This window comes from Loxodonta africana, chromosome 8 (genome assembly GCF_030014295.1).
Source record: "Loxodonta africana isolate mLoxAfr1 chromosome 8, mLoxAfr1.hap2, whole genome shotgun sequence".
NCBI lineage: Eukaryota > Metazoa > Chordata > Mammalia > Proboscidea > Elephantidae > Loxodonta > Loxodonta africana.
In genome coordinates this window covers 93,948,898-93,955,241 of record NC_087349.1, presented here as the reverse complement: position 1 = coordinate 93,955,241, position 6,344 = coordinate 93,948,898, and positions in this window count along the sequence as shown.

Genomic DNA, 6,344 nt, shown 5'->3' with positions numbered 1-6,344 from the left:
AGTTCTGGACAGTGACTGATTCCAGTCAGAAGGCTGATTCAGTGTCCTCCTTTCGGCTGACCACTGAAGTTTGTGATTCACTTGTAAGGCCTCCTCCAGGGTGGCAGGACTCTCGGAATCCCTGAGGAAGCTCTTCTGTGGCTTTCCCCTGCCTTAGTGAGGCTAGTTAATTCCCACAAATTTTATGTTTTCTCTGATGTTGAGGATAATAAAAGCTGATTATTTTATTTATTTAAAAAAATTTTTTTTAATTTTATGTTTGAATAATAATACACTCACATGGTCCAAATTAAAAAGGTACATAAGGTTTAATCATGAAAAATCTTCCTTTTTTCTCTCTCTCCTGGCAACACAGTTCTCTACCCCAATGGCTACCAATATCAGTTTCTGGTGAAGTCTTCCAGAAATATTTTATGTACCACAAATACAAGGGTTTTTTTCTCCTTTTTTATGCAAATGGTAGCATACTTTACACATTTGTCCGCACATTATTGTTGTTAACCCAAGAGTGTAACGTAATATAAAGCACATTGGGCCTTGCCACATACCAAAGGTCTTTTTAAAAACACCTGGCATAATTGGCTCAAAATAATTTTGAGGGGGTGCATGTCTTGTAATAACAATGAGAAATCTTGTGTGCCTCCACACTATTGAACGTGCTTGGACCTTACTGCCAGAGTCCCAAGATTTTCCAAGAGTGATTGAGAAAAATTATAAAACTGTAAGTATTACTGAACTGGGTCAGCTACCCACAGTTTAAATACATCCCTCACTTCCAGTTGGCAGAGCACATCACCTGTGCTATTCAAGCTCTGACTTTGCCACAGCAGATGTAGCTCAGCAGGTGAGAGTTGGTGCCTGGAGCCAGGAGACTGTAAGTCAGTTCTCCCCTGAGCCAAAGTAGAGCTGGTTCTTGCTTATAAGCACGTGTCCCTCGTTATTTAGCAGGGACTGTTGCTGCTTTCAGCACCTGGTCAGAATCCTAGGAATTTACTACTCCCATTTCCTGCCTCATTTCCCAAGGGTTGGAGTCACCCCTCTTTAAAGAATAACCAATCCAGGCCCAGGTTGACACCTTCTCCAACTTATCAGTAAAAACTCCCCCAGTCTTGCTCTTGCTGTGCTACCTCAGGAACACAGTCGGTCCAGAGACTGGAATTGTCAGGACTTATTTCTGAAAACCTTAAGTTCATTCGGTTATGTCTTGTCATCCTGACCCAGCAGGCAAGACGTAGCCCCTCAGGCCATTTGTCCTCTCCCGTAAATCTCTGTATCCTACCTAGTCCGAGCCTCTCTTGTTCTTCCAAAACTTTTCTACCATTCCCTCTGGAACCATGTTGTGTTATAAACATGTTCTGCTACAGTGAAGAAAAATCTGAATCACTGATTCTCAAACTTTTGGAACATGAAAGTCATCTGGAAGGCTTGTTAAAATACAAATTACTGGTCCCACTCCCACAGTTTCTGAGTCAGTATGTCTGGGCCTAGGAATTTGCATTTTCAACAAGTTCCCCATACGATGCTGATGCAGCTGGTCTGGGGACCACACTTGGGAAACTACTGCTCTATTTCTTTAACCTCTAACTGAAGCCTTTCTCCACTTACTGCCTTAACTGGAATCTGACCATCCCCTTGTAAGTAATCTCCCTTCCCCCTCACTCCAATTTTATCTGTTTTCTGTTTCTGGCCTACATTCCATGGTCCATCTCTTCTGCCTGTCATCACCCTTGACCAGTGGTCCTTTTGCTCAGCTAACACATAAGAACTTCAAGCCAAACTCTTCGCTCTCTGCTCCTAAATCCAGACGTTTGGAGAAAATCTCTCTGCCGTGTAGATTGGTGGCCATATGAATTCATCATCTCCAAACTCAACTGACCCCATAAAGCTGACAAGCAAACCAGTTTTCTAATCATCTATCCAAACCTTCTTCAATCCTCAAAACTCTTCCCTCGGGCTCAGTACTCTCCACTCCGATCCTGGAGAGCAACATAAGCCCTCAGGCCTCCCTTCGCCAAGACTCCGACCAACCCGACACCGACATGGTTGTGGTGGTTGGAATTATAAATCGGCCTCCAAGATTTCACCTCCTAATTCCCCAAAACATAACCCAGTCCCTTCGAGTAAATTTCAACTCATAGCATAGGACAGAGTAGAACTGCCCCATAGGATTTCCGAGGCTGTGAATTTTTAAGGAAGCAGACTGCCATACCTTTCTCCCAAGGAATAGCTGATAGGTTCGAACAGCCAACCTTCCAATTAGCAGCCTAGTGCTTAACCACTGCGCTACCAGGGCTCCTCTTCCTAATCTCCAGGCCTGTTAATATTATGAATTTTACTCCATGATTATATTACACCACAGTTGACCTCACCGAAAGGAGAGTATCTGTGTGGTCTTAACTAAATCACATGAGCCCTTTTAAAACCAGAGTTTTCTCTGGCTGGTGGCAAAAGAGCAAGTCAGAAAGAGTCCAATCATGAGAAAGATTTAACATGCCGTTGTGAGCTTTAAAGATAAAGAGCCCACCTGACAAGGAATGTGACGTCCTGTAAGAGCTGAGACTTAGCCTCTGGCTGACAGCCAGCAATGAAATGGGGACCTCAGGCCTACAGCCATAAGAAACTGAATTCTGCCAAGCAACCTCAATAACCTTAGAAGTGTATTTTTCTCAACAGATTCCAGATAACAGCCCAGCCCTGCCTACACCTTGATTTTAACCTTGTGAGACACTAAGCAAGAAACCCAGTTGAGCCTGCACAAATTTCTAAGATAATAAATGGCTGTTGTTTTAAACCACTCTAAGTGTGTAGTAGTTTGTTACACAGCGGATAGAAAACTAATACAGCGGTTTAAGCAGGTTTCCCTCTTCCTGTCAAGCCAATCCACCTATGCTTTGGACCCTGACTATCAGCCAGCAGTAGGGGATCTGGATCCAGACTGGTTTCAATCCCTGCTGCACCATTTACTAGCCGAAAGACTGGGCAAGTTACTTGATCTCCCTGTACTTCCATTTCCTTAACTGTAAAACAGAGATAATATTTACCTCATAGGGTCACTATGAGAACTAAGTGACTTGATACTTGTAAAACATTTAGAACAGAAAGTGGCACATTTTAAGTGCCAAATGAATGTTAGCTGCTCCTGCTACTATTACTGTATTATCATCATTGTCTACTCCCACTTATTCAAGTGTCTTTCTCTCTTCATTATCCTATCTCACTCATGTCTGCAAACTCCTTCCTGTCTACTGCTATCTTGCCATCAGCATTTAAAAATTGTTTTAAAATTATAAATAATAATACATGCTCAACAAGTTCACAGTTCAGAGCCATAGAGTAAAAAGAGAAAAGGGGGTCTACTTATAGTAGTTTGGTATAACCTTTCAAATCTTTTTTAAAATGCATTACCAAACATATCACACCCATAGTTTTTTTATTTTACATAACTGAATAACACTATGAATATTGTTCTGTGCCTTTTTCACTTACTATACCATTAATCTTTCCATAAATTTACTGCATGGTTGTATGGTTGCAGATTCCTTGGTTTGAACGTGCCATAATTCGTTAATCACAATTTGCTTGTTTCCAGCTTGTCACTGCTGCAGTGAAACCTGTAAGAGCTGGAACTTGATGAGACTGCCTTGTTTTTCCAGGTCTCAAAAGTTTTCCACCTTTGACAGGATGCAGTCATACCACTTTTCTATCGCTCTCTAGTAGTGGGAAATTTGAGCTTTCCTTCTGATAGGTTTCTGCCTTACACAGGTTCTGGGTTTTGCAGGCTTTATTATGCAAACAGAAACCCTGGTGACTTAGTGGTTAAGAGCTACGGCTAACCAAAAGGTCAGCGGTTTGAATCCTTGGAAACCTTATAGGGCAGCTCTACTCTGTCCTGTGGGGTCGGTATGAGTCGGAATTGCCTTGATGACAATGGGTTTGGTTTCTTGTTTTTTTTTTTTTTTGACTATGCAAACAACACCGTTCAAGTATTCCAATAGCATAGACCCTAATAGTGGAATTACATATTTTTAATTTTCATGTATCCTACCAAATTACCATCCAAAAAAAACTGTACCAATTTACATATCTTCTTATAGTATATGAAGGGGTCCATTCCCCTAATCAACAGCATTTAAACAAGCTCAAGTCCCTCTTATCTTAAAAAAAAAAATCCTACCTTGATCCCATCTCTCTCTCTCTCTAGCTGTTTCCTCTCATTTCTAACAGTATTTCTCAGCTGTAGCCCTATTTGCTTTTTGGACTGGATAATTCATAGTTTTAAAGGTCTATTCTATTGTGAAGAGAGCCCTGATGGCACAGTGGTTAAAACCTCATGGCTGCTAACTGAAAGGTCAATGGTTTGAACCCGCCAGCCACTCCGTGGGAGATAGATGTGGCAGTGTGCTTCTGTAAAGATTTACAGCCTTGGAAACCCTACGCGGCCGTTCTACTCTGCCCTCTAGGGTCACTATGAGTCGGTATCGACTCGACAGCAGTGGGTTTATTCTCTTGTGAAGTAGGTCTGGTGACACAATTGTTAAGCACTTGGCTGCTAACCAAAAGATCTGCAGGTCAAACCTACCGCGAATCTGTGGTAGAAAAGACCTGGTGATCTGCTCCCATGAAGATTTCAGCATAGAAAATCCTATGGAGCAGTTCTGCTCTGTCCCACAGGGTCTCTGTGAGTCAGAGTCAACTCAACAGCATGTAAAAACATCAATATTGTGTGAACTGTAGGATGTTCAGTAACATCCCTACCTCTACCCACTATATACCACTAGCACTCCCCAGTTGTGATAATGAAAAATACCTCCAGAAATGGCCATATGTCCCCTGGGGCGGGGGGCAAAATCATTCACAGTCAAGAATCACTGCTTTACAGCAAGCCTTCTTGGAAGAGTTGCCTGTGTTTGCGGTCTTTACTTAATTAGCTTCTGTCCCTTTTTTGTCCACTGGGCTCTGGCTTCCACCCCTACAGCTTCACTGAAAGTGCTCTTCCTAAGGACCATCAGTGACCTCACTGTTATCAAATCTAACAAATTCTTCTCAGTCCTTTTCTTGAGTTTTCTAGCATTTGACAACATCGACCACTTTTTCTTGAAACATCCTTTCCACTGGATTTCAAGACACCCCTCTCCATATTCTCCACTTAAGTAGCTCACTGACTGCTCTTTCTCACTCCTTTCAAACTCTTGTTCCATGTCCTTTAAACATTGATGTTTCTCACAGTTCTGGCCTATGCCTTCTCTTTACTCTTTGGTAATCTCATCAACTTGTATGGCATCAGACACCATCAACATTCCAATGATGCCAATCCAGACCTCTCTCTTGAGCCATAGATTTATCCACTTAATTGTCCCATGGACACTATAAACTCCATTAGTCTGAAACTGAACTAATCACCATTCACCTCTCACAAACCTAATGCTGTTAGTATTCCTTTCTTCTGCAAATTGCACCACTAGCCACCTCAGTGGTTGAGTCAGAACCCTAGCTTGATACCTCCCAGAAGCTGTAAGGCACTTGTCCTCTAAGCTTTCCCAACATCTGGAGCTTGTTGCAATCAGAGCATCCATCACACTTGTCTGAGGCTGGGTTCCCTAGAGAAGAAAAATCAGTGAAGCATATATTTATGTATATATAGAGAGACAGAAACAGATTTATCTCAAGGAAATGGCTCACACAGTTGTAGAGGCTGGCAAGTCCAAAGTCCGTGGGTCAGGCATCAGTCTGGAGGATTTTCCTGACTCATGTAGCTGCAGAGGCTGACGAACCCAAGATGAGCAAGTCAGACGTCAGGCTGCTGGCTCATAGGCTGCGGAGACTGATGAATCCCAAGATCAGCAGGCAACATGGCAGGCCACTGGCTCAAGTCCCAAGAACCACAGGGGTCAGGTGATAATGAGTCAGATGCAGGATCCAGAGCAAGCAAAAATCAGTGAGCTTTGTCAGAACATCTATATATATATATATATATATATATATATATATATATAGGATGCAGGCTACACCCCCAAGGAAAGTTCCCTTTCAACTGATTGGCCAATCACATCAGGTCACATCATGGAGGTGATTACATTATATCACAAAATGGAGGATAACTACATCATCACATAATTGCCAGATTACATCATTACATAACTGCCAAACCACTGAGAATCATAGCCCAACCTTAACCATCACAACACTCTATTGCAACTGTTTCCTTACCTAACTACCTAATAATCTGGAAGCTTCTTGAGGGACAGAGAACATCTCGTTCAGTACATGACTGTGTTGTCTGATAATTTTTCAAATACAAGAATCAACACAAAGCTGATTCCTTTGAGGCAGAGGTCAAATATATC